Below are 27,425 nucleotides of genomic sequence, written 5' to 3' on the forward strand. Positions count from 1 at the left end.
CGCTTGGCTTTGGAGAGTCCATTCTGCTAGTCTTCTGGTGGTTTTCTGGGTTATTTAGGCAGATGTGGGTGGAATCTAAGTTATCAGCAGGACAAGGTGAGCCCAGCATCCTCCTATGCTGCCATCTTTCTTAAAGTTCAAACTCCATCAACTGTTCTCTTTTAGGTCTTCTAAGTACCACATCCTTCTCTCTCTCTCTCTTCCATAATCCCCAGGCTCCATGTCCACTCATTTCCTCTTCTCTAGACTCTAGTCAGTTCACCAATACATATAGTGCAAGCTTACCCACCATAAGAAAATCACCAAGACACTCTTTTCCTGTGCTGGAGGAATCTGAGCACTGCCTGAGGTCACAGGTAGAGCACCTCGTCTCCTATATTTTGGAATAGTTTGAAAAGAATAGGTGTAAACTGTTCTTTAAATGTTTGGTAGATTTCACCTGTGAAGCCATCTGTTTTTTACTTTTGTTCTGTGGGAGTTTTCTGATTACTGCTTCAATTTTGTTGCTGGTAATTGGCCTGTTAAAATTTTCTATTTCTTCCTGATTCGATTTTGGGGGGTTATATGTTTCCAGGAATTTATTCACTTCTTTGAGTTTGTCCAATTTTTTGGCATGTATTTTTTTTATAATATTCTCTTACAATCCTCTGTTTTTCTGTGATGTTGGTTGTTTTTTCTCTTTAAATTCTGATTTTGTTTACTTGAGTCCTCTCTGTCTTTTTTTTTTTTTTGATAAGCCTGTCTAAGGATTTATCAATTTGTTGATCATTTCAAAGAAACAGCTCTTGGTTTCAATGATGTGGTGTATTTTTTTATTTCCTATTTTATTTATTTCTTTTCTAATCTTTATTACTTACTTCCTTTTTCTGGTTTTGTGTTTTGTTTGTTCATCTTTTTCTAGCTCATTTAGGTGTAAGGTTAGGTTGTTTATTTGTTGTTTTTCTTGCAGAGTTAAGTCTCTGTTGTTATAAACCTACTTGTTAGAACAGCTTTTGCTGCATCTGAAAGATCTTGGATTACTGTGTTTTCATTTTCATTTGTCTCCATGTATTTTTTTTTGTTTCCTTTTTGATGTCTTTGTTTACCCATTCATTGTTTAGTTACATGTTATTTAACCTCCATGCATTTGTGCTCTTTTCAGATTTTTTCTTGTGGTTGATTTCTAGTTTCAAAGCATTCTGGTCAGAAAAGCTTCATAGTATGACTTCAATATTTTTGAATTTGCTGAGACCTGTTTTGTGACCTAATATGTGATCTCTTCTGGAGAATGCTCCATGTGCACTTTTAAAAAACTGTGCTGTTTAGGGTGGAATGTTCTGAATATATCTGTCACATCCATCTGGCTAATGTGTGTAGGATTTTGATAGGTGAAGAAGGGGGCAGTTCTAGCTCAAAGTAATATCACAGAAGAGTTTAAAATAGGTGTAGATAGGGAGCTGGGAAGTTGCCTTGTGCTTTCTGAAGGGCAGATGGTATGAACATGGGCAAGGAGCCCCAGGTTTTCATCAACCCATGAATGTCAGGCATCTGAGTTGGCTTGTACTGATGGTGGAAAGGAAAGGAATAATTTTTAGCAGAAACAAGGCAAAAACAGGGCTTCATTCTACAAAGATTCTCAGAGACAGACAGCCTCATGGAAAATGGGTTAGTGGAAATATGACATTAGGGAACCGTAATAGATCTTTGCTGTAGTCCAGGAGACAAACAAGTAGTAAAAGCCTGATGTGGTTGAGTGGGAGTGGGTATGGATGTGGTAGGGTAGGGGTGACTTTCTAATGCTTTTCTAATGTAGAAAAAAGTACAATATTTTATTTGAGTTAGAATGGTTGTAGAGGGAGAAAAAAGAGAAAGATAAGCAGTTGGTCACAAAATGGGCGCCCAGTACTCTCAGACAGCTAGTTATCTTTTCCTAATTTCTGGTTGAATTGTATGTGTCTTTGTGTGTGTGTGTGTGCTGCTCTGAGAGTGTGTGTATGTGCATTACCTTGTGTCTATGTGTGTTACTTTGTGTCTCCCAATGTGCCTCTGCAGCCTCCTACATCTGTGTAGGCTTTTGCATCCTCTATGTTTCATCTAATCCATGCTGCAGTTAAATTGATCGACTAATGGAATGACTTGGCATAGCCTTGTTAATCTTTGGGTGAAGGAATAGGCATTCTTTTCCCTAAAGGCGCTTCTGAATTCCACTTGAAATCTAGGCTGTGATGAATTTGATTGGTTAAAAAAGCTGTTTCAATTTTTTGTGCTCCATGGCATAGCTAGGGATTGAAATCCAATTACTGCTGGATATAGGATTTACCATAAGTCATTTGGCTTCATTTTGGAGACAGTAATTTAGGACTTTGTCACATCTCTATGCAAATCTATCCAGCTGAATTGGACTAGAACTGGTAAACTTTTTTGGAAACAATACTCTGGCCCAGTGAGAGCTCTCTGCTGCCTTATGAAGTGAGTGGGGAGGGAAATGCAGCCCTAAAGGACACTAGACCCCTGATTATGGTTTGATTCTGTCTAGAAACAGGGCTGTGGAGTCCACATAAGCTTTAGATCTCTTATAAAATTCAGACCATCTCTTTCATTCTCTTTTCATTCCAACCTTTGAAATGGCAAATGTTCTCATCTTGTTTTTTTTCTCATTTCCAGGAACTACCAGCTCTACCAAACACAGTAGATTCTCAATAAATATTTGTTACCTTGAACTGAATTATAGCTAAGCCAAGGCCCCCAAAAAAGAGGAATTTATCCAAGCTCCCAAAGAGGAATTAGACCTTCTATCCTGGTTTCTGAATTTCCTGTCAAGAGCTCTTGCAGTTATATAGTCCTGTCTAAAGATAGCTTAGGTTCAGACATCTGGCAGTGGATGGCTTATGCTGCACCGACAAACTTGTGACTGGGACCAGTTTTTTTTTTTCCTTTCTTTGGGTCTCAGTGCTCTCATCTGCATTATGGGAAGATTAGACTACAAGGTTTGAAAGAGTCCGTATAGTTTTGTTCCTAGGAATTTGTGACCAACATTGAGAGAATAAGCCTGTATGCCCTTGGGTAAGATAGAAAGAGGAGGAAGCAGTTATGGCCTATTTTAGAGTCTGTGTGTCACACCCTCCTCCCTCTATTCTGAATCCAAATCTCCACTAAAAGAAGGAAAATAACTTTTATGGCTTGGGAAATCTTGCTCTGACCCATAAGCCACTGGGTCTCTGGGAAGTGGGAACGCATGTCCAGCCCAGAGCCTCCAATGCCTTATAGGGCTAGAAAGGCCTATGTGACCAACTGGGAAGGTGGTGAATGGTTGGCCCAGAGAAGTTTTCTGGTTCCAGAGGATCTAACCCTGGTGAGAAAGAGGGGTGACTGCCACTCAGCCTTGGACAGGTAAGCAGGCTTAGCCAAGCCAGTGTATCTGGAAAGGCCAGGAATGATGTCATGGGACACTTTGGGCTGCAACAACAGGAAACCACCAAGTGTTTACATTGGCTTACAGAGCACAGGCAGCCTGTTTTTTCTTCACTTCCTCAGTCTATCTGTTTCCTCTAATTCAAATACTATGAAGAAGGACTCACTGCCCAGGGCAGAGAAAGCGGAAGGGAGGCCCCCAAGAGAAACAACCTCCTCCTCAGCCCAAAGGGCTTTACTCTAGCTGGGGCCCTGCCAATAACTGACCTTAGGGTAGGGAAAGCAAGGTAGTTGGGACATACTCTGAGTGTTATACAACTCTATGGAAAGAAATTTCATAATTCTCCCTAAGATTCAGTTCAGGTTCTAAACCATCTTGGACTTCTCCTAAGATCAAATCAGTCACCTAGTCTTGTAAACTCAATTTAATCAAATCCATATAATCAATAGTAATTTGTATGTGAAGTGTTGTATTATGCTGTATTTGTGTGTCTGTGTCAGTGTGCCTCACAGGCAGTGGTGGGATACAAAGATAAAACAACAACAACAACAGTTCATACCCTCAATGAATTGACAATAGACTTAATGGCAGTGGGATGTCTTTCATCTATTCCATTCTCTTCATCTCCAAGGTTTTTGCCCCAGTTCAGGATCCCCATCATTTCCAACCTACATGTAACAGTCTCTTAATGGGTCTCCCTGGTTATAGTGATTTAAGATCTTGTGATTTAAGCAAAATGAGAGTCTACACCATGATAGTCACAGTCAAGAGGGACAGAAGTACATATTTGAGAGACCATTATCATCACCATTATCATAGATAGTTAACAGATATTAAGTACTTACTATGTGCTAGGCAACTGATTTAAGTACTCTAGCTAGATTAATTCATTTGATCCTCACAATAATCTTATGAAATATTATCACACATTTTTCAGGTGAGGGCTCTAAGGCACAGAAAGTATAAGTGACTAGTATGTTGCAGAGCCAGGATATAAGCCAGGGTAAGCTGACTTTAGAATCCAATCTCTTAACCACTACTATATACTTTACAGAAGGTAGCATTTCTGGGACTCAATGTTGGGTTAGATATGGGGACTTGGAGCAGTCAAAGATGACTTATGAGTTTCCTGGTCAGGGAACTCTGGTTATACATTAGGACATTCATGCAAGCAGGGAAAACTGGGGAAGAGGAACAGATGTACAGGGAGCAATATGAAGATTTCAGTTTGGTTCATGGCAGGGTTGTTGTTCCTGTGGGATATCCAGAAGATATCAGCTAGATGGTTGGCCATGTGGATTTGAAGTTCTCTTGCCACCTGATCCTTTTTTAGGCTCAGGCATCACTGGCTCTGGGAGACTCCCTTTTACCTCTGAGAATAGCAAATTATTTTTATGTTTCACTCTTACAGCACCCTCCTTTCTTCTTTCACAGCACTCACCCCAGGTTCAATTATTGGTGTAATTATTAGTTTAATGAATAGATTGTTAGCTACGTGTGGACAGGTGTTGTCTATATTAGAATTCTATCCCACATGTGTAACACCATTTCTGGAATATATTATTCACTTAGCTGCTCATTAATTCATTCATTCAAGAAATATTTATCAAGCACTTAATATTTTCCAGACACTGTTCTAGAAGCTTGTTTCAAAATTTACATAAAGCCCTTGCCCTTGTGGAGCTTACATTCCATTGAGACACACAGTGAATGGCAGTGATTTTATTGGATATTTTTTGTGTCTGTGATCCTGAGTGGAGCTATATTAGTTTGTTTATTGAATAAACACCTATTAAGTATTTTGTATGTACCAGTCACTTTTTAATCCTCCCATTTAATCCTCGAAACAATCCTGTAAAAGAGACACCATCATTAACCCCATTTATAGAATAGACCACCTGATGTCAGAGAGATTTAGCAACTCGCCTTAGATCACACAACTAGTAAGGAGTCAAGTGCAAGTAGTTTACTCACAATACCTGCCAGCTTACTCATTAGAGTACAACACACTGCTTTTGATATGTCCATTGTGTGCTTAAAATGATACATGGGAACCTCTGTAGGGCACCTGATCCAGAAGGAGACCTTGAGAAAATACAGTCATGCAGAAAACTCCCAGCCTAGACCAGGTCTCATAGGCATCTTCTTGCACTCTCCATTTCTCATAGTGATAGGATAGGCCTATCCTATGTTTAACTCCAGGAATTGGTAGAGCAGCAGTAGCTATAGAACAAAGACTTAAAGCCTGGATTCCTGAGGAAGACCCTACCCCCATGCCATTATAGGAAACCTAACCCCCAACTCCTCCTTGGGCCAAGCATCTGGAAGACAAGAGGCAGTGAATATAGTTCCGTGGTTCACCCTCTCCAACCATAAGGTAGACATATGGAAAAGGTTCGAAAACCAAAAGTGAGGCAAGGTTCAAGGACAGGTGGAAGGGGAAATAGACCCACCAGACTGTCCTTTCCTGAGGTTCAGGGCAGAGCTCTGTCTGCATAGCCACCTTCTGCTAAGTGACTCCAAATGCCACAGTGTGAGGAGAGCCAGGCAAGGAAAGGGTGGGGGAGGAGTTGGCAGTTCCTAGATGTGGCCTGGGCTGGGCCTGTATATTACTATGAAACTATGTATGGGATCTATATGTGAGTGAAATGAAGATAGCATGGCATGAAGCCTGGGCAGGTCTAGGAGGGGAGGAGATACTGAAAGGAATGTCGCAGAGTGAGTAAAGAGTCTCTTTGCCTGGTTTTGTTGCCAAAACATAGTGTGACTGCATATTTCTGAAATAAGTATTTATACTTGTGTGGGAGACATGGCTTATCATATGCATGGCCTGTGCAGGCATATGTGTATGTGTGTAAAGTGTTGGGGAAGAATAGTTGTGACAGTGTCTTTGTAATGTCTGTATGTCTGCTTGTGCATGCCAGTTTCTGTGTGGTATTCAAGAACACTAGATATAGGAAGTATGTCTAAGGAAGATGTTGTATGTGAGATGTGCAAGTGAAACATGGGCGAAGTGTGTGGTGTATGCTATGGACTGTGGGGAATACATTGAAGTGAGGTGTTGGCAGAGGGCATGGTGCTCTGGCTGTGTGGTGAATACATGAGCTGTGGAATGGTCAGGTGCATTGGGCCCCCCACTAACATTAACCACATCTCTCTGAACCTCAGCTTTTCTGCTGAAAAATGTGGATAAGCTCTACCTCTACACAAGATTGTATGAAAATTCAGTGAGTTAATCCATGGGAAGTGTCCTACACACAATAGGTGCTCAAGGTATTATTTCTACCATTATTATGACTGTGAAGTAAAGTGGCTGACATCTGGGTCAGAGCAGCGGCTCATTAAAATGTTTGCCAAATTGGGGCGCCTGGGTGGCGCAGTCGGTTAAGCGTCCGACTTCAGCCAGGTCACGATCTCGCGGTCCGTGAGTTCGAGCCCCGCGTCGGTCTCTGGGCTGATGGCTCAGAGCCTGGAGCCTGTTTCCGATTCTGTGTCTCCCTCTCTCTCTGCCCCTCCCCCGTTCATGCTCTGTCTCTCTCTGTCCCAAAAATAAATAAACGTTGAAAAAAAAATTAAAAAAAAAATGTTTGCCAAATTGAAGAATGAATGACTTGCTTGGTTTGTTTTTACCTGTTTGATACTCAGTTGATAACTAAACTGGGTCTTGAATTGGCCCATTATTTTGTCTATGTTGAAAATCCATTCATGATCTCGCAGTCCGTGAGTTCGAGCCTCGCGTCAGGCTCTGTGCTGACAGCTCAGAGCCTGGAGCCTGTTTCAGATTCTGTGTCTTCCTCTCTCTCTGACCCTACCCCGTTCATGGTCTGTCTCTCTCTGTCTCAAAAATAAATAAACGTTAAAAAAATTAAAAAAAAAAGAAAATCCTGAAGTGGGAGCCCTGAAATTTCATATTCCACAGGAGGTAAGGTGGGATGGGAGGGGATGGTGTAAAAGCCAACCAGTCAAACCTGGACAAAAAGCAGGGGAAGGATAGTACCAGGAGCTCTCTAGGCACTCAAGGAACTGAGTCAAAGAGAGGTGAGGGCAGTGAGGTGCCAGAACCCAAGGAAATATTGTGAAGGATAAGAAACATCTCAATTCTCCATGCCTGGACTGAGCTCTATTCCAAGGCAGTTCTACAACCTAGGTCTCCAGGGCCTGGCACAGGAAGGGACTCATCAAATGGTCATGAATAATAGAAGTCACAGAGTTCCAGGGCCACAAAGTCTTGAGTATAAATTAGGTTTCCTGACTATTACTCATTTCTTTGTATATTGTCTGTCTACTCTGACTAGAGTGTTCTTTACAACCATTTCCCCAGTACCTAAAATAGTACCTGGCACAAAGTAGGTACTTCACAAATGGTTATACTAGAACACAGCAGTAAGAGTAGTATGTATAGCTGTTATTATCACGTTTTCTCTTTTTTATATATTTTATTGCGATAAAATGTATATAACATAAAATTTGCCAATTTAACCATTTTTAAGTGTAGAACTCAGTGGCATTATTTACATTCATTGTTGTGCAATCATCATCACCTATTTCTTAAACAATTCTGTCATCCCAAACAGAAAATATGCAGCCATTAAGCAACAACTCTGAATTCTTCCACTCCCCCAACGACTGGTAACCCCTAATCTACTTTCTGTGTCAATGAATTTGCCTATTCTGGATATTTCATCTAAGTGGAAGCATACCATATTTGACCTTTAGTTTCTGGCTCATTTCACCGAGTATAATGTTTTCAAGGTTCATCCATGTTATGCCACATATGAGAATGTCATTTCTTTATTTTTTTATGTATTTAAATTCATGTTAGTTAACATACAGTGTAGTCTTGGCAAGTAATTCATCTCTTAAATATGACACCCAGTGATCATCCCAAAACATGTTCTCCTTAGTGCCCATCACCCATTAACCCATTCCTCAACCACCCCCCCAGTAACCCTCAGTTTATTCTTTGTATTTAAGAATTTCTTATGATTTTCCTCCGTCTCTGTTTTTATCTTATTTTTCCTTCCCTTAACATATGTTCATTGTTGAATTTCTCAAATTCCACATATGAGTGAAATAATGATATCTGTCATTCTCTGACTTATTTCGCTTAGCATAATAACCTCTAGTTCCATCCACATTGTTGCAAATGGCAAGATTTCATTCTTTTTCATCAATGAATAGTATTCCATTACATATATATACCACATCTACTTTATCCACTCATCAGTCAATGGATATTTGGGCTCTGTCCATAATTTGGCAATTGTGGATAGCACCACTATAAACATTAGGAGGCACGTGCCCTTTTGAATCGGCATTTTTGTATCCTTTGGATAAATTCCTAGTAGTGCAATTGCTGGGTTGTAGGGTAGTTCTACTGTTCTTTTAATGAATCTCCATACCGTTTTCGAGAGTGACTACACTAGTTTGCATTCCCACCAACAGTGAAAAATGGTTCCCCTTTCTCTGCATCATTGCCAACATTTGTTGTTTACTGAGTTGTTTATTTTAGTCATTCTGACAGATGTGAGGTGGTATCTCATTGTGGTTTTGATTTGTATTTCTTTGATGATGAGTAATGTTGAGCATCTTTTCATTTATCTGTTAGCCATCTAGATGTATTCTATGGAAAATTGTCTATTCATGTCTTCTGCCCATTTCTTCACTGAATCCTTTGTTTTTTGGGTGTTGAGTTTGATAAGTTCTTTTTTTTTCAATATATAAAATTTATTGTCAATTTGGTTTCCATACAACACCCAGTGCTCATCCCAAAAGGTGCCCTCCTCAATACCCATCACCCACCCCCCATCAACCCTCAGTTTGTTCTCAGTTTTTAACAGTCTCTTATGCTTTGGCTCTCTCCCACTCTAACCTCTTTTTTTTTCCTTCCCCTCCCCCATGGGTTTCTGTTAAGTTTCTCAGGATCCACATAAGAGTGAAAACATATGGTATCTGTCTTTCTCTGTATGGCTTATTTCAATTAGCATCACACTCTCCAGTTCCATCCATGTTGCTACAAAGAGCCATTTTTCGTTCTTTCTCATTGCCATGTAGTACTCCGTGTGTATATAAACCACAATTCCTTTATCCATTCATCAGCTGATGGACATTTAGGCTCTTTCCATAATTTGGCTATTGTTGAGAGTGCTGCTATAAACATTAGGGTACAAGTGCCCCTATGCATCAGTACTCCTGTATCCCTTGGGTAAATTCCTAGCAGCACTATTGCTGGGTCATAGGGTAGGTCTACTTTGAATTTTCTGAGGAACCTCCACACTGCTTTCCAGAGCGGCTGCACCAATTTGCATTCCCACCAACAGTGCAAGAGGGTTCCCGTTTCTCCACATTCTCGCCAGCATCTATAGTCTCCTGATTTGTTCATTTTGGCCACTCTGACTGGCGTGAGGTGATATCTGAGTGTGGTTTTGATTTGTATTCCCCTGATAAGGAGCGACGCTGAACATCTTTTCATGTGCCTGTTGGCCATCCGGATGTCTTCTTTTTTTTTTTTTTTTTTTTTTTTTAATTTTTTTTTTCAACTTTTATTTATTTTTGGGACAGAGAGAGACAGAGCACGAACGGGGGAGGGGTAGAGAGAGAGGGAGACACAGAATCAGAAACAGGCTCCAGGCTCTGAGCCATCAGCCCAGAGCCCGACGCGGGGCTCGAACTCACGGACCGCGAGATCGTGACCTGGCTGAAGTCGGACGCTCAACCGACTGCGCCACCCAGGCGCCCCACATCCGGATGTCTTCTTTAGAGAAGTGTCTATTCATGTTTTCTGCCCGTTTCTTCACTGGGTTATTTGTCTTTCGGGTGTGGAGTTTGGTGAGCTCTTTATAGAATTTGGATACTAGCCCTTTGTCCGATATGTCATTTGCAAATATCTTTTCCCATTCCGTTGGTTGCCTTTTAGTTTTGTTGTTGTTTCCTTTGCTGTGCAGAAGCTTTTTATCTTTATAAGGTCCCAGTAATTCATTTTTGCTTTTAATTCCCTTGCCTTTGGGGATGTGTCGAGTAAGAGATTGCTACGGCTGAGGTCAGAGAGGTCTTTTCCTGCTTTCTCCTCTAGGGTTTTGATGGTTTCCTGTCTCACATTCAGGTCCTTTATCCATTTTGAGTTTATTTTTGTGAATGGTGTGAGAAAGTGGTCTAGTTTCAACCTTCTGCATGTTGCTGTCCAGTTCTCCCAGCACCATTTGTTAAAGAGACTGTCTTTTTTCCATTGGATATTCTTTCCTGCTTTGTCAAAGATGAGTTGGCCATACGTTTGTGGGTCTAGTTCTGGGGTTTCGATTCTATTCCATTGGTCTATGTGTCTGTTTTTGTGCCAATACCATGCTGTCTTGATGATGACAGCTTTGTAGTAGAGGCTAAAGTCTGGGATTGTGATGCCTCCTGCTTTGGTCTTCTTCTTCAAAATTCCTTTGGCTATTCGGGGCCTTTTGTGGTTCCATATGAATTTTAGGATTGCTTGTTCTAGTTTTGAGAAGAATGCTGGTGCAATTTTGATTGGGATTGCATTGAATGTGTAGATAGCTTTGGGTAGTATTGACATTTTGACAATATTTATTCTTCCAATCCATGAGCAGGGAATGTTTTTCCATTTCTTTATATCTTCTTCAATTTCCTTCATAAGCTTTCTATAGTTTTCAGCATACAGATCCTTTACATCTTTGGTTAGGTTTATTCCTAGGTATTTTATGCTTCTTGGTGCAATTGTGAATGGGATCAGTTTCTTTATTTGTCTTTCTGTTGCTTCATTGTTAGTGTATAAGAATGCAACTGATTTCTGTACATTGATTTTGTATCCTGCAACTTTGCTGAATTCATGTATCAATTCTAGCAGACTTTTGGTGGAGTCTATCGGATTTTCCATGTATAGTATCATGTCATCTGCAAAAAGCGAAAGCTTGACTTCATCTTTGCCAATTTTGATGCCTTTGATTTCCTTTTGTTGTCTGATTGCTGATGCTAGAACTTCCAACACTATGTTAAACAACAGCGGTGAGGGTGGGCATCCCTGTCGTGTTCCTGATCTCAGGGGAAAACCTCTCGGTTTTTCCTCATTGAGGATGATGTTAGCTGTGGGCTTTTCATAAATGGCTTTTATGATCTTTAAGTATGTTCCTTCTATCCCGGCTTTCTCAAGGATTTTTATTAAGAAAAGGTGCTGAATTTTGTCAAAGGCCTTTTCTGCATCGATTGACAGGATCATATGGTTCTTATCTTTTCTTTTATTAATGTGATGTATCACGTTGATTGCTTTGCAAATGTTGAACCAGCCCTGCATCCCAGGAATGAATCCCACTTGATCGTGGTGAATAATTCTTTTTATATGCTGTTGAATTCGATTTGCTAGTATCTTATTGAGAATTTTTGCATCCATATTCATCAGGGATATTAGCCTGTAGTTCTCTTTTATTACTGGGTCTCTGTCTGGTTTAGGAATCAAAGTAATACTGGCTTCATAGAATGAGTCTGGATGTTTTCCTTTCCTTTCTATTTCTTGGAATAGCTTGAGAAGGATAGGTATTATCTCTGCTTTAAACGTCTGGTAGATCTCCCCTGGGAAGCCATCTGGTCCTGGACTCTTATTTGTTGGGAGATTTCTGATAACCGATTCAATTTCTTCGCTGGTTATGGGTCTGTTCGAGCTTTCTATTTCCTCCTGATTGAGTTTTGGAAGAGTGTGTGTGTTTAGGAATTTGTCCATTTCTTCCAGGTTGTCCAATTTGTTGGCATATAATTTTTCATAGTATTCCCTGATAATTGTTTGTATCTCTGAGGGATTGGTTGTAACAGTTCCATTTTCATTCATGATTTTATCTATTTGGGTCATCTCCCTTTTCTTTTTGAGAAGCCTGGCTAGAGTTTTATCAATTTTGTTTATTTTTTCAAAAAACCAACTCTTGGTTTCATTGATGTGCTCTACAGTTTTTTTAGATTCTATATTGTTTATTTCTGCTCTGATATTTATTACTTCTCTTCTTCTGCTGGGTTTAGGCTGCATTTGCTGTTCTGCTTCTATTTCCTTTAGGTGTGCTGTTAGATTTTGTATTTGGGATTTTTCTTGTTTCTTGAGATAGGCCTGGATTGTAATGTCTTTTCCTCTCAGGACTGCCTTCGCTATATCCCAAAGCATTTGGATTGTTGTATTTTCATTTTCGTTTGTTTCCATATATTTTTTAATTTCTTCTCTAATTGCCTGGTTGACCCACTCATTCTTTAGGAGGGTGTTCTTTAACCTCCATGCTTTTGGAGGTTTTCCAGACTTTTTCCTGTGGTTGATTTCAAGCTTAATCGCATTGTGTTCTGAAAGTATGCATGGTATGATTTCGATTCTTGTATACTTATGAAGGGCTGTTTGGTGACCCAGGATGTGATTTATCTTGGAGAATGTTCCATGTGACTCGAGAAGAAAGTATAATCTGTTGCTTTGGGATGCAGAGTTCTAAATAGATCTGTCAAGTCCATCTGACTCAATGTATCATTCAGGGCCTTTGTTTCTTTATTGACCATGTGTCTAGATGATCTATCCATTTCTGTAAGTGGAGTGTTAAAGTCCCCTGCAATTACCATATTCTTATCAATAAGGTTGCTTATGTTTATGAGTAATTGTTTTATATATTTGGGGGCTCCAGTATTCGGTGCATAGACATTTATAATTGTGAGCTCTTCCTGATGGATAGACCCTGTAATTATTATACAATGCCCTTCTTCATCTCTTGTTACAGCCTTTATTTTAAAGTCTATTTTGTCTGATATAAGTATGGCTACTCCAGCTTTCTTTTGGCTTCCAGTAGTATGATAAATAGTTCTCCATCCCCTCACTTTCAATCTAAAGGTGTCCTCAGATCTAAAATGAGTCTTGTAGACAGCAAATAGATGGATCTTGTTTTTTATCCATTCTGATACCCTATGTGTTTTGGTTGGCGCATTTAATCCATTTATATTCAGTGTTATTATAGAAAGATACGGGTTTAGAGTCATTGTGATGTCCCTATGATTTATGCTTGTAGCAATGTCTCTGGTACTTTGTCTCATAGGATCCCCCTTAGGATCTCTTGTCGGGCTGGTTTAGTGGTGACGAATTCCTTCAGTTTTTGTTTGCTTGGGAAGACCTTTATCTCTCCTTCTATTCTAAATGACAGACTAGCTGGATAAAGGATTCTCGGCTGCATATTTTTTCTGTTCAACACATTGAAGATCTCCTGCCAATCCTCTGGCCTGTCAAGTTTGAAAAGAGAGAACAGTCACGAGTCTTATAGGTCTCCCTTTATATGTTAGGGCATGTTTATCCCTTGCTGCTTTCAGAATTTTCTCTTTATCCTTGTATTTTGACAGTTTGACTATGATATGTCGTGCAGAAGATCAATTCAAGTTATGTCTGAAGGGAGTTCTCTGTGCCTCTTGGATTTCAATGCCTTTTTCCTTCCCCAGTTCAGGGAAGTTTTTAGCTATTATTTCTTCAAGTACACCTTCAGCACCTTTCTCTCTCTCTTCCTCCTCTGGGTTACCAATTATGCATATATTATTTCTTTTTAGTGTATCACTTAGTTCTCTAATTTTCCCCTCATACTCCTGGATATTTTTATCTCTCTTTTTCTCAGCTTCCTCTTTTTCCATAATTTTATCTTCTAGTTCACCTATTCTCTCCTCTGCCTCTTCAATCCGAGCCGTGGTCATTTCCATTTTATTTTGCATCTCGTTTAAAGCGGTTTTCAGCTCCTCCTGACTGTTCCTTAGTCCCTTGATCTCTGTAGCAATAGATTCTCTGCTGTCCTCTATACTGTTTTCAAGCCCAGCGATTAATTTTATGACGATTATACTTTAAAAAAATTTTTTTTAATGTTTATTTATTTTTGAGACAGAGAGAGAGCATGAACAGGGGAGGGTCAGAGAGAGAGGGAGACACAGAATCTGAAGCAGGCTCCAGGCTCTGAGCTCACAGCACAGAGCCCGATGCAGGGCTCGAACTCATGGACCGTGAGATCATGACCTGAGCCTAAGTCGGATGCTTAACCGACTGAGCCACCCAGGCGCCCCTATGACTATTATTCTAAACTCACTTTCTGTTATATTATTTAAATCCTTTTTGATCAGCTCATTAGCTGTTGTTATTTCCTGGAGATTCTTTTGAGCGGAATTCTTCCATTTGGTCATTTTGGATAGTCCCTGGAGTGGTGTGGGCCTGCAGGGCACTTCCCCTTTGCTGTGGTGTATAACTGGAGTTGGTGGGTGGGGCCACAGTCAGACCTGATGTCTGCCCCCAGCCCACCGCTGGGGCCACAGACAGACTGGTGTGTGCCTTCTCTTCCCCTCTCCTAGGAGCGGGATTCACTGTGGGGTGGCATGGCCCTTTTGGGCTACTTGCACACTGCCAGGCTTGTGGTGCTGGGGATCTGGCGTATTAGCTGGGGTGGGTAGGCAAGGTGCATGGGGGCAGGAGGGGCAGGCTTAGCTCTCTTCTCCTTAGGTGATCCACTTCAGGAGGGGCCCTGTGGCAGCAGGAGGGAGTCAGACCCGCTGCCAGAGGGATGGATCCGCAGAAGCACAGCTTTGGGTGTTTGGGAGGAGCAAGCAAGTTCCCTGGCAGGAACTGGTTCCCTTTGGGATTTTGGCTGGGGGATGGGCGAGGGAGATGGCACTGGTGAGTGTCTTTGTTCCCTGCCAAACTGAGCTCTGTCGTCCCGGGGCTCAGCAACTCTCCCTCCCTTTGTCCTCCAGCCTTCCTGCTTTCTGAGCAGAACTGTTAACTAACGACCTCCCAGATGCTAAGTCACGCTTGCTGTGGGAACACACTCCGTCTGGCCCCTCCGCTTTTGCAAGCCAGACTCCGGGGCTCTGCTTGGCCAGCAGGCTGCCCCTCTGCCCCGGCTCCCTCCCGCCAGTCCGTGCAGTGCGCACCGCCTCTCAGCCCTTCCTACCCTCTTCCGTGGGCCTCTCGTCTGCGCTTGGTTCTGGAGACTCCGTTCTGCTAGTCTTCTGGTGGTTTTCTGGGTTATTCAGGCAAGTGTAGGTGGAATCTAACTGATCAGCAGGACGCGTGGTGAGCCCTGCGTCCTCCTACGCTGCCATCTTTCCAAAAATTCATTGATAAGTTCTTTATAGATTGTGGATACTAACCCTTTATCTGATGTCATTTGCAAATATCTTCTCCCATTCTCAGTTGCTCTTTAGTCTTATTGATGGTTTCCTTTGCTGTGCAGAAGCTTTTTTATCTTGATGAGGTCCCAATAGTTCATTTTTGCTTATATTTACCTTGCTTCTGAAGTCACGTCAAGAAAGAAGTTGTGAACACAACAGGGATGTCCACTCTCACCACTGGTGTTCAATGGAGTACTGGATGTCCTAGCCTCAGCAATCAGAAAACAAAAAGAAATAAAAAGCATCCATATCAGCGAGGAAGCATCCATATCAAGCATCCATTTACTCTTTGCAGATGACATGATACTCTACATGGAGAACCTGAAAGACTCCACCAAAATACTACTAGAGCTGATACAAGAATTCAACAATATCACAGGATATAAAATCAAAGTACAGAAATCAGTCGCATTTCTATACACCAATAATAAAGCAGCAGAAAGAGATATCAATAATCGATCCCATTTACAATTGCACCAAAACCCCTAAGACACCTGGGAATAAACCTAACCAAAGAGGTGAAAAATCTATACATGAAATCTATAGATAGCTTATGAAAGTAATTGAAGAATGCACAAAAAATTGAAAAATCTTCCATTGCTCATGAAGTGGAAGAACAAATATTGTTAAAATGTCAATACTATCCAAAGCAATCTACAATTCAATGCAATCCCTATCAAAATAGCACCAGTATTCTTCACAGAGCTAGAAAAAACAATCCTAAAATTTGTATGGGACCACAAAAGACTTGAAATAGCCAAAGTAACATTAAAAAAGAAAACCAAAGCGGGAGGCATCACAATTCCAGGCTTCAAGGTGTATTACAAAGCTGTAATCATCAAGATGGATGGTACTGGCACAAAAACAGACACATGGATCAGTGGAATAGAATAGAACACCCAGAAATGGATTCACAAATATGTGGCCAACTCATCTTTGGCAAAGCAGGGAAGAGTATCTAATGGACAAAAAGTCTCTTTAGCAAATGGTGCTGGGAGAAGTGGAGAGCGACATGCAGAAGAATGAAATTGGACCTCTTTCTTGCATCATACACATAAATAAATTCAAAATGTATCAAAGACCTAAATGTGAGACACGAAAATATCAAAACCCTACAGGAGAAAACAAGCAGCAACCTCTCTGAGAATGTCATTTCTTTTGGTGGTTGAATAATATTCTATTATATATATATATATATATATATATATATATATATATATACATATATATATATGTATATATATCCATTTTATTTATCCATTCATTTGTTTACGGACACTTGGGTTGCTTCCCAATTGTGGCCACTGTGCATAATGCTGGAATGAAATTGGGATATAAGTATTAGTTTGAATCTGTATTTTCAATTCTTTTGGGTATATATATATATGTGGAATTGCTTAGGTCATATATAATTCCATGTTTGGCTTTTTGAGGAACTGTCAAATTGTTTTCCATAGTGACTGCACTATTCATTTAACATTTCCATCGGAAGTATATGAGGGTTTGAATTTCTCTATAACTTTGCCAACACTTTTCATTTTTAAGCTTTTGATATTTATTTATTTATTTATTTATTTATTATTTAGAATTGTGATAAAATATATATAACATAAAATTTACCATCTTGGGGTGCCTGGGTGGCTCAGTCGGTTAAGCATCCGACTTCACCTCAGGTCATGATCTCACAGTTCATGAGTTCAAGCCATACATCAGGCTCTGTGTTGATAGCTCAGAGCCTGGGACCTGCTTCAGATTCTGTGTCTCCTTCTCTCTGTCCCTCTCCTTCTTGTTCACTCTCTCAAAAATAAATAAATAAACATTTAAAAAAATATTATATATGTGTGTGTGTGTGTATATATATATATATATATATATAATTTATTGTCAAATTGGTTTCCATACAACACCCAGTGCTCATCCCAACAAGTGCCCTCCTCAGTGCCCATCACACACTATGCCCTATCCCCCACCCCCCATCAACCTTCAGTTTGTTCTCATGGTTTGTCTCCTTCCCTCTCTGTAACTTTTTTCTCCCTTCCCCTCCCCCCTGGTCCTCTATTAAGTTTCTCAAGATACACATAACGGTGAAAACATATGGTATCTTTCTCTGCCTGACTTATTTCAATAAAAATTCATCATCTTAATTATTTTAAAGTGCACAGTTCAGTAGTGTTAGCACATTCACATTGTAGTGCAAACAGTATCCAGAACTCCTTTCATCTTATAAAACTGAAGCTCTATATCCATTACACAACAATTTCCCATTTGCCTTTTTCCTGGCAACTACCATTCTACCTTCTGTCTCAATTTTACTCTGGATGCCTCATATACATGGAGTCATACAGGATTTGCCTTTTGTTTACTGGTTTATTTCACTTAGCATAATGTCCTCAAGATTCATCCATGTTGTAGCCTGTGTCAGCATTTCCACTATTTAAAAGGTTAAATAATATTTCATCATGTGCACATACCACATTTTGCTTATCCATTCATCCGATGATGGGCACTTGGGTTGCTTCCACATTTTGGCTATTGTTAACAATGCTGCTGTGAACATGGATGTCAAGATTCTACTTCATTTTTTTTAAACTATTTTTTTTAATTCAAGTTAGATAACATATAGTGTAGTCTTGATTTCAGGAGTAGAACCCAGTTATTCATCTCTTACATATGACACCCAGTGCTAATCCCAAAAAGTCCCCTCCTTAATGTCCATCACCCATTTAACCCATAACCTCCCCAGCAACCCTCAGATTTTTCTATTTAAGAGTTTTATGGTTTGCCTACCTCTCTGCTTTTGTCTTATTTTTTCTTCTCTTCCCCTATCAAATTCTAAATATGAGTGAAATCATATGATATCTTTCTCTGACTGATATACCCAGAAGTGGAATTGCTGGATCATATAGTAATTTTATTTTCAATTTTTTGAGGAACTGTCATACTGTTTTCCATAGCAACTATACCATTTTAAATTCCCATCAACAGGGCACAAGTGTATTAATGTCCCCACATCCTCACCACACTCCATTCTTTTCGTATTATAGTTATCTTAATGGCTAAGTGATATCTCATTGTGGTTTTGGTGAACATTTCCCTAATTAATATGATGTTCAGCATATTTTCATGTGTTTATTTGACATTTTATATCTTCCTGGAGAAATGGCTATTCAAATCTTTTGCTTATTTGTCCCAGTGCCTCAACATTTATTTATTTATTTAGGTATTTATGTAGGTATGTATGTATTAATTTTAATTCCAGTGAATGAAAATACAGTGTTATATTAGTTTTGGATGTAAAATATAGTAATTCAACACTTCCATACATCATACTTTGCTCATCACAAGTGTACTCTTTAATCTCCGTCACCTATTTATTCCATCCCCCCAACCACCTCCCCTTTGGTAACCATCAATTTGATCTCTATATTTAAGAGTCTTTTTTCTTAATTTCAATCTCTCCTTCTTATTTTTTCCCTTTCTTTTTTGTTTCTTAAATTCCACATATGAGTGAAATCATGTCTTTCTCTGACTGACTTATTTTGCTTAGCGTTATACTTTCTAGCTCCATACATGTCGTCACAAATTCTTTTGCCTAATTTTTTTTTTATTTTTTTGTTTTTTTGTTGGTGAGTTGTAAGAGTTCTTTATATATTCTGAATATTAAACTCTTATCACATATATAATTTGTAAATGTTTTCTGTCATTATGTAGGTTTTCTTTTCAGTTTCTTGATAATGTCCTTCAATACACAAAAGATTTTAATTTTGATAAAGTCCAATTTATCTACTTTAAGTTTTGTTCCTTTGGTGTCATAGCTAAGAATGCCAAATCCAAGATCATGAAGATTCACATCTATGTTTTTTATAAAGGTTTTATAGTTTTAGCTTTTTCTTAAATGTGTATTTATTTTTGAGAGAGAGAGAGCACAAGCGGGGTAGGGACAAAGAAAGAGTGGGACAGAGGATCTGAAGTGAGCTCTGAGCTGACAGCAGAGAGCATGATGTGGCGCCCAAACTCATGAACCATGAGATCATGACCTGAGCCTAAGTCGGACACTTAACTGAGTGAGCCGCCCAGGTGTCCGTATGGTTTTAGCTTTTATATTTAGGCCACTGATGCATTTTGACTTGATTTTTTAAAATATAATTTATTGTCAAATTGGTTTCCATACAACACCCAGTGCTCATCCAAACAAGTGCCCTCCTCAGTGCCCATCACCCACTTTCCCCTCTCTCTATCCCCCATCAACCCTCGGTTTGTTCTCAGTATTCAAGAGTCTCTTATGGTTTGCCTCCCTTCCTCTCTGTTTGTAACTTTTTTCCCTTCCCTCCCCCATGGCCTTCTGTTAAGTTTCTCGAGATCCACATATGAGTGAAAACATATGGTATCGGTCTTTCTCTGACTGACATTTCACTTAGCATAATACCCTCCAGTTCCATCCACATTGCTGAAAATGGCCATATTTCATTCTTTGTCATTGCTATTGACTTTATTTTTGTATATGGTATGAGGCCAGAGTCCAATTTCATTCTTTTTCATGTGGAAGTCCAATTGTTCCAGCATCATCCATTGAAAAAACTATTTTCTCCTCATTGAATGGTCTTGGTACCCTTGTCAAAAATCAATTGGAAATAGGTGTATGTATTTATTTCTGGGCTTTCAATTCTATTCCATTGGTCTATATGGCTGTACTTATGCTGTCACCACACTTTTTTGATGACTGTATCTTTGCAGTAATTTTAAAATTGGGGAAAGATCCCTCCAGAATTCTGGCTTTCTACTTTTTTTCAAGAATGTTTTGGCTTACAACTCTATATGAATTTAAGGGTTGGCTTTTCCATTTTTCAAAAAAACTGCTGGAATATGGTAGGGATTACATTGAATCTGTAGATTGCTAGGGTAGTAATATTGATACTTTAATTTTTTTTTTTTTTCAATGTTTATTTATTTTTGGGACAGAGAGAGACAGAGCATGAACGGGGGAGGGGCAGAGAGAGAGGGAGACACAGAATCGGAAACAGGCTCCAGGCTCTGAGCCATCAGCCCAGAGCCCGACGCGGGGCTCGAACTCACAGACCGCGAGATCGTGACCTGGCTGAAGTCGGACGCTTAACCGACTGCGCCACCCAGGCGCCCCAAGCATGATACTTTAACAATAGTAAGTCTTCATACCACTAGCATAGGGTGTTTCATTCACTTAAATCTTATTAATTTTCTTCAGCATGTCTTATAGTTTCAGTGTACACTTATTTCACCTTGGTTAAATTTATTCTTAAGTATTGAATTCTTTTACATGTGATTTTAAGTGTAATTGCTTTCTTAATTTCTTTTTTATTTTTGGATTGCTCATTGCTGGTGAATACAAATACAAATGATTTTGTATGCTGATATTGCATTCTGAAACTTGGCTGAATTTGTTTATTAGCTCTACTACTAGATTGTTTTTAGTGAATTCTTTGGGATTTTTCTATATATGGGATTATGTTATTTGTGAATAAAGATAATTCTACTTTTTTTTCTTTACAATTGGGTGCTTTTTATTTCTTTCTTTGTGTGTCTTATTGCTCTAGCTAGAACTTCCAGTAAAATGTTTAATAGCAATGGTAAAAGTAGGCATTTTTGTCTTGATCCAGATTTTAAGAATAAAGCTTTCAAGTCTCTTACAACTGAGTATGATATTAGCTGGGTTTTTCACAAATGTAATTGTCCATGTTGAGGACATTCACTTTGATTCCTTGCTTTCTGACTTTTTTTTTTTTATCATTAAAGGGTGTGCATTTTGTGAAATGCCTTTTCTGCCTCATTTGAAATGATTATGTGATTTTTACCTTCATTCTATTATTGTGATATGTTACATTGATAGATTTTCTTATTCTTTGATCCATTTAATTTTTAAGATTATGCTGTTTAGGGGACCAGCTGCCACCAAGTCTGGACCCAACCTTGTGCACTGTCAATGCCTGTGCACCCACCCGACATGCACTCCCAATTCTTTTTGGTTCTAAGTCAAATACAGCAGCTCTCAAGGATCAGTTGATTCAGAATATTCTTAAGACTATGCCCCCCAGATAAGATTACGGTTGTTAGGGTTTCTGCTGTTAGCATGGCTTGTGGCCATCTGTATTTTAATGAAGGACTTGTCAAATGAACTTGCTCTTGTTGATGTGGAAGACAAATTGAAACAAGAGATGACGAATCTCCAGCATGGAAGGCTTTTCCTTAGAACACCAAAATTTGTCTCTGGCAAAGACTATAATGTGACTACAAACTCCAAGCTGGTTATTTTCACAGAGAGAAAACCTTCTTAATTTGGTCCAGCATAACATGAACATTTTAAATTAATCATTCTTAATATCGTAAAATACAGCCTAAACTGCAAGTTGTTTGTTGTTTCCAATCCAGTGGGTATCTTGACCTATGTGGTTTGGAAGATAAGTGGCTTTCCCAAAAACCGTGTTACTGGAAGTGGTTGTAATCTGGGTTCATTCTGGTTCCATTACTTAATTGGGGAAAGGCTGGGAGTTCACCCATTAAGCTGGCATAGGTGGGTCCCTGGGGAGCATGGAGATTCTAGTGTGCCTCTATGCAGTGGAGTAAATGTTGCTGGCGTCTTCTTTAAGAATCTTCACCCTGACTTAGGCACTGATGCAGATAAGGAACAATGGAAAGAGGTTCACAAATACGTGGTTGACAGTGCCTATGAGGTGATCAAACTGAAAAGGCTACACTTCCTGGGCCATTGGGCTATTTGTGGAAGATTTGGAAGAAAGTATAATGAAGAATCATAGGCAGGTGCATCCAATTTCCATCATGACTAAGGGTCTCTATGGAATAAAAGATGCTGTTTACCTTAGTGTTCTTTGCATCTTGGGACAGAATGGAATCTCAGATGTTGTGAAGGTGGCTCTGACTCCTGAGGAAGAGGCCCATTTGAAGAATAGTGCAGATACACTTTGGGGGATCCAAAAAGAACTGTAGTTTTAAAGTTTTCTTATGTTGTCCAGTTCACTGTCTAGACTATAACAGGATTTTAGCTGGAGGTTGTATATATCATCCTTATTATCTGATCTATTACTCAAGTAGTATTAAAATGGCTTAGGAAAAGCATCAGTTTCCTAAAGTTACAAATAGGAATGGTTCACAAAACCCTGCAGCTATATCCTGATGCTGGATGGTACTAGTGTAGTCCTAAATTGGTTAATGTAAAATAGTTCCACCACTTGAGAGGCACCACTGCCAATATTACATATGCTGAAGTTGCTCTCCAAACCAGATGTATATTTACCGTGTGATATATAACATCTGGTTCCTTCACTCAACATGCCTAGTCCATTTTTTTTTCTCCAGTCAATCACATCCTGGGATTCAATGTATAAACGTAATATTGCATGTATTGTGCATAAAACTGTTCTAAAGGATCTTATTTTGTGTACTATATATGTTAGAATATAGTGTACATTGCCATATAATGCAGAAAGAAATATCTATATATAAACAAGTGTCATGCCAACCAACTAAAATACCAAATAAACTTTGAACAGTGAGGAAAAAAAAAGATCATGCTGTTTCGTTTCCACAAAATGTCAACATTTACATTTTTCTTTTGTTATTGATTTCTAGCTTCATTTCATTGTGGTTGGAAAAAACATTTTGTATGTTTCAATCTTTTAAATATTTATTGGGATTTGTTTTGTGACTTAACATATGGCCTCTTCTGGAGAATGCTCCATGTGCACTTGAGAAGAATGTGCATTCTGCTGTTGTTGGTTGGGGTAAATTATTAATTTATTAATTAATGTTTTTAATGTTTATTTTTGACAGAGACAGAGAGAGACAGAGACAGAGAGAGACAGTGCAAGTGGGGAAGGGCAGAGGGAGATGGGAACACAGAATCCAAAGCAGGCTCCAGGCCCTGGGCTGTCAGTGCAAAGCTTGATGCAGGCTTCAAAGCCACAGACTCTGGGATCATGATCTGAGCCGAAGTCGGATGCTTAACTGACTGAGCCACCCAGACACCCCATTGGGAGGAGTAATTTATATTTGTTAAGTTTAGTTAGTTTGCAGTGTTGTGCAAGTCTTTTATTTTTTTATTTTCTGTCTAAATGTTCTATTTATGATTGAAAGTGGGATATTAAGTTTCTCACTCTCATTGTACAATTGTTTATTTCTCACTTTAATTTTGTCAATATTTGCTTCATATTTAGGTGGCTCAATTGTTTGGTGCATATATGTTTATAATTATTATGTTTCTGATAAATTGACTATCAGAATATCATTCCCTTCAGTGTCCCTTGTAAAAAGTTTTAGCTTGAAGTCTATTTTATCTGATACTCATACCCAGCTATCTTTTGGTTGCTATTTTCAAGAAAAATATTTTCCCATTTTTTCAATTTCAACTTATCTGTGTCTTTGGATATAAAGTTAATCTTTTGGGGGCACCTGGGTGGCTCAGTTAGTTAAGGTTCCGACTTTGGTTGGGGTCATGATCTCACAGTTCGTGTATAGAGTCCCATGTTTGGCTCTGTGCCCAACAGCTCAGAGCCTGGAGCTTGTTTTGGACTCTGTGTCTCCCTCTCTCTGCCCCTCCCCTGCTCAAGCTCTGTTTCTTTCTCTGTATCTGTCTCTATCTCTGTCTCTCTCTCTCTCTAAAATAAACATTAAAAATTAAAAAAAATAAAGTGAATCTTTTGTGAACAGCATATAGTTGGGTCATGTTCCGAAACAATTTCATTAATCGCTGCCTTTTGATTGGGTAGTTTGATACATTTACGTTTAATATAATTATTGTATTTTTATTTGTCCCTCATTTTCTCTATTACTTGCTACTTGTATGTTCAGTGGTTTTTGAGAAGAATTGTCTTCAGTCTCTTCTTTTTTGCTTCTGTGTATATGCATTAGATGTTATTTTATGGTTGCCATGGGGATTAGATTTCACAATCTAACTTAAATTGTTACCAACTTAACTTCAATATTATTCAAAGACTCTGCTAAGATACAGCTCTGTCTCTTTATGTTATGGTTTTCACAAATCACAGCTTTATATGTTTTATGCTCAATAATATAGTTATAATTATTTTTATACATTTGTCTTTAAATAATGTAAGAAATAAAAACTAGTTTAAAACTAAAAGCACAATAATATTGGCTTTTATGTTTGCCCATTTATGGACCTTTATCATAGTTTATTTCTACACATGATTTATAGTTACTGCATATATCCTTTTATTTCAACCTAAAAGACTCCCTTTAACATTTCTTGTAGACCAGGTCTAGTGTTAACATATTCCCTAAGCTATTGTTTATCTGGAAATGTCCCAATTTTCCCATTTTTGAAGAAGAGTTTTGCCATATACAAAATTCTTCACTGGCAGTTATTTTTCCAGTACTCTAAATATAATGTTCCTTTTTTTATCTTACTTTTTTTGTTGTTGGAAACTGGACATTTGAATATTATAATGTGGTAACTCTGGAAATCAAATTCTTTTACTCTTCCAAGATTTGCTGTTCTATTGATTGCTGAAGGTTATAGTATGTATGTTTAATGAGTATTCCAAACTATTTTTGGAAAGACTGAATTCCTTGTCATGTATGGTGTCTGAAGTATCTATTTCTTAAGCTCATGTTTGGCTAGTGTTTTGATGAATTTCTTTGAATGCCAGGAGCTGGAAACAAAAACAAACAATAACAAACAACAATAACAAAAGAAAAACATCCTCCATCAAGAAAAAATACAAAATACAAAGCATGTCTCCCAGTCTTTGCAGATAGGCTCTGTGATGGGCCAATCCAACACTTATCCAGGATTGCACTGAGCCTGAGGTGAAACTTTAGAGTGGTCTGAGTTGTAAGTGAGGTAAAATAGAAGTTATGCATTTGTCCTTCACGGAGCCCTCAGAGAACTTACAGCAGACATATACAGGGTGTGGACACTTGCAGGGGATGAGCTCTGCAGCTTCTTCCTCCTGGTGATCCACTGTAGTTCTTAAAAGAAGTTTGGTTATTGAGAGAAGATGGCAGCGGAGTATGAGGACCTTAGGCTTGCCTGGTCCCCCATGAACACAACTGGATAATGAAAAATTATCCTAAATACACCAGAAATCAATCTGAAGACTGACAGAACAAACTCCACAATTAAAGGGAGAGAAGAAGCTCCATCAAAGAAAGTAGGAAGTGTGTAGTTGGGGTTTAGGGGAGAAACAGATCATGGGTACTGTGGAGAGGATGGAGCCATTGTCATGGAGAAGAGAGAGAGATGTCATGGTGTGTGAGAGAGAAGCACACAGAGAAATGTACAAGGAGAATATTTCCACAAAAGTATTGGCTTGGAAAATGAGAGGGGCAGAATTTTGTGAGTTCTTGCAACCAGTGGGGCTTAAAGCCTGGAGTTGTAAAGGTCAGTGGGTTTGGCTGGGTTAGAGTCTGGAAGACACTGTGCTGCTTGTGGAGAGAAGGCAGGAAAACAAGCCAGGAACAGACAGTATGGAAACAGCAATTTTAAGTTCCTGGATCACAGAGTGGAGAGATTATTTGCTCTTCTCAGAGCATGTCACTGAGAGGCAGCATTCATGGAGACACCTCTCTGGGAACAAAGGAGCTGGCTGGAAACATTTCCCTCCCATGACCTTCAGCATAAACACAGAACAACTTGTGGGAAGGATTGCAGCACTGACACTGACTGCCTAACTTCCTTACACAATACCCCATTCCCCAGTGCTCTGGCAGGACTGCTTCTCAGTTAAGCTTGCCTCAGTCCCAGTGCAGAAAGCCTATCCCCTAGGAGATCAACACAAACCCATGGACACATCACATCTCTGAAACAGAGAGTTTTGTACTTATGCTGGAGTTGGTGTCAGGTCTCATTTCACAAGCCAACCAGAGCACACCTAGTTAAAACTCACCACATTCAGGGGGCACCTATGTGGCTCAGTCAGTTAAGCATCCGACTTCAGCTTTGGTCATGATCTCACTGTTCATAAGATTGAGCCCTGCATTGGGCTCTGTGCTGACAGCTCAGAGCCTGGATCCTGCTTTGGATTCTGTGTCTCCCTCTCTCACTGCTCCTCCCCCACTCATGCTCTGTCTCTGTATCTCTCTCAAAAATAGACATTAAAAATTAAAAACAAAAAACAACACATTCAGGCCTGGGACCACACACTGCCCACAAAAACCAAGGAGAGCCTCTGCGGGTGAGTGGTCTGAAGGATAGAGCAGCCAAAACACAATAGCAGATCACACACAGCACATACCAGAGACACACCATGAAATGTCAGGCCCTGGATACCACATGATCTCTTATTTATAATGCCATTGCTTTTTTTTAATTTAAATTCAAGTTAGTTAACATAAAGTGTAGTCTTGGCTTCTGGAGTAGAAACCAGTGATCATTTCTTACATATGACACCCAGTGCTCATCCCCAAAAAATGTCCTCCTTAAATCCCTTCAAATATTTAAACCACCCCCCACCCACACCTCCTCCAACAATCCTTAGTTTATTCTTTGTATTCAAGAGTCTGATATGGTTTGCCTCTCTCTCTTTTATCTTATTTTTACTTCCCTTCCCCTATGTTCATCTGTTTTGTTTCTTAAATTCTACATATGAAAACATGATATTTACCTTTCTCTGACTTATTTCGCCTAGGATAATACCCTCTAGTTCCATCCACATTGTTGCAAATGGCTAGATTATATTCCTTTATATGGCTGAGTAATATTCCACTGTATATATGCACCACATCTTCTTTATCCATTTCTCAGTCAATGGACATTTGGGCTCTTTCCATTATTTGGCAATTGTTGATGGCACTGCTATAAACATTGAAGTGCATGTGCTCCTTCGAATCAGCACTTTTGTATCCTTTGCATAAATACCTAGCTGTGCAATTC

General features: G+C 39.3%; 1 pseudogene; it reads left to right on the forward strand.

Annotated features, from left to right (window-relative positions):
* The first annotated feature begins 3,214 nt into the window (after nt 1-3,214).
* LOC123594373 lies at nt 3,215-22,519 on the forward strand (annotated as a pseudogene).
* Nucleotides 22,520-27,425: the final 4,906 nt, after the last annotated feature.

The sequence above is a fragment of the Leopardus geoffroyi genome, chromosome X, assembly GCF_018350155.1.
Source record: "Leopardus geoffroyi isolate Oge1 chromosome X, O.geoffroyi_Oge1_pat1.0, whole genome shotgun sequence".
Taxonomy (NCBI): Eukaryota; Metazoa; Chordata; class Mammalia; order Carnivora; family Felidae; genus Leopardus; species Leopardus geoffroyi.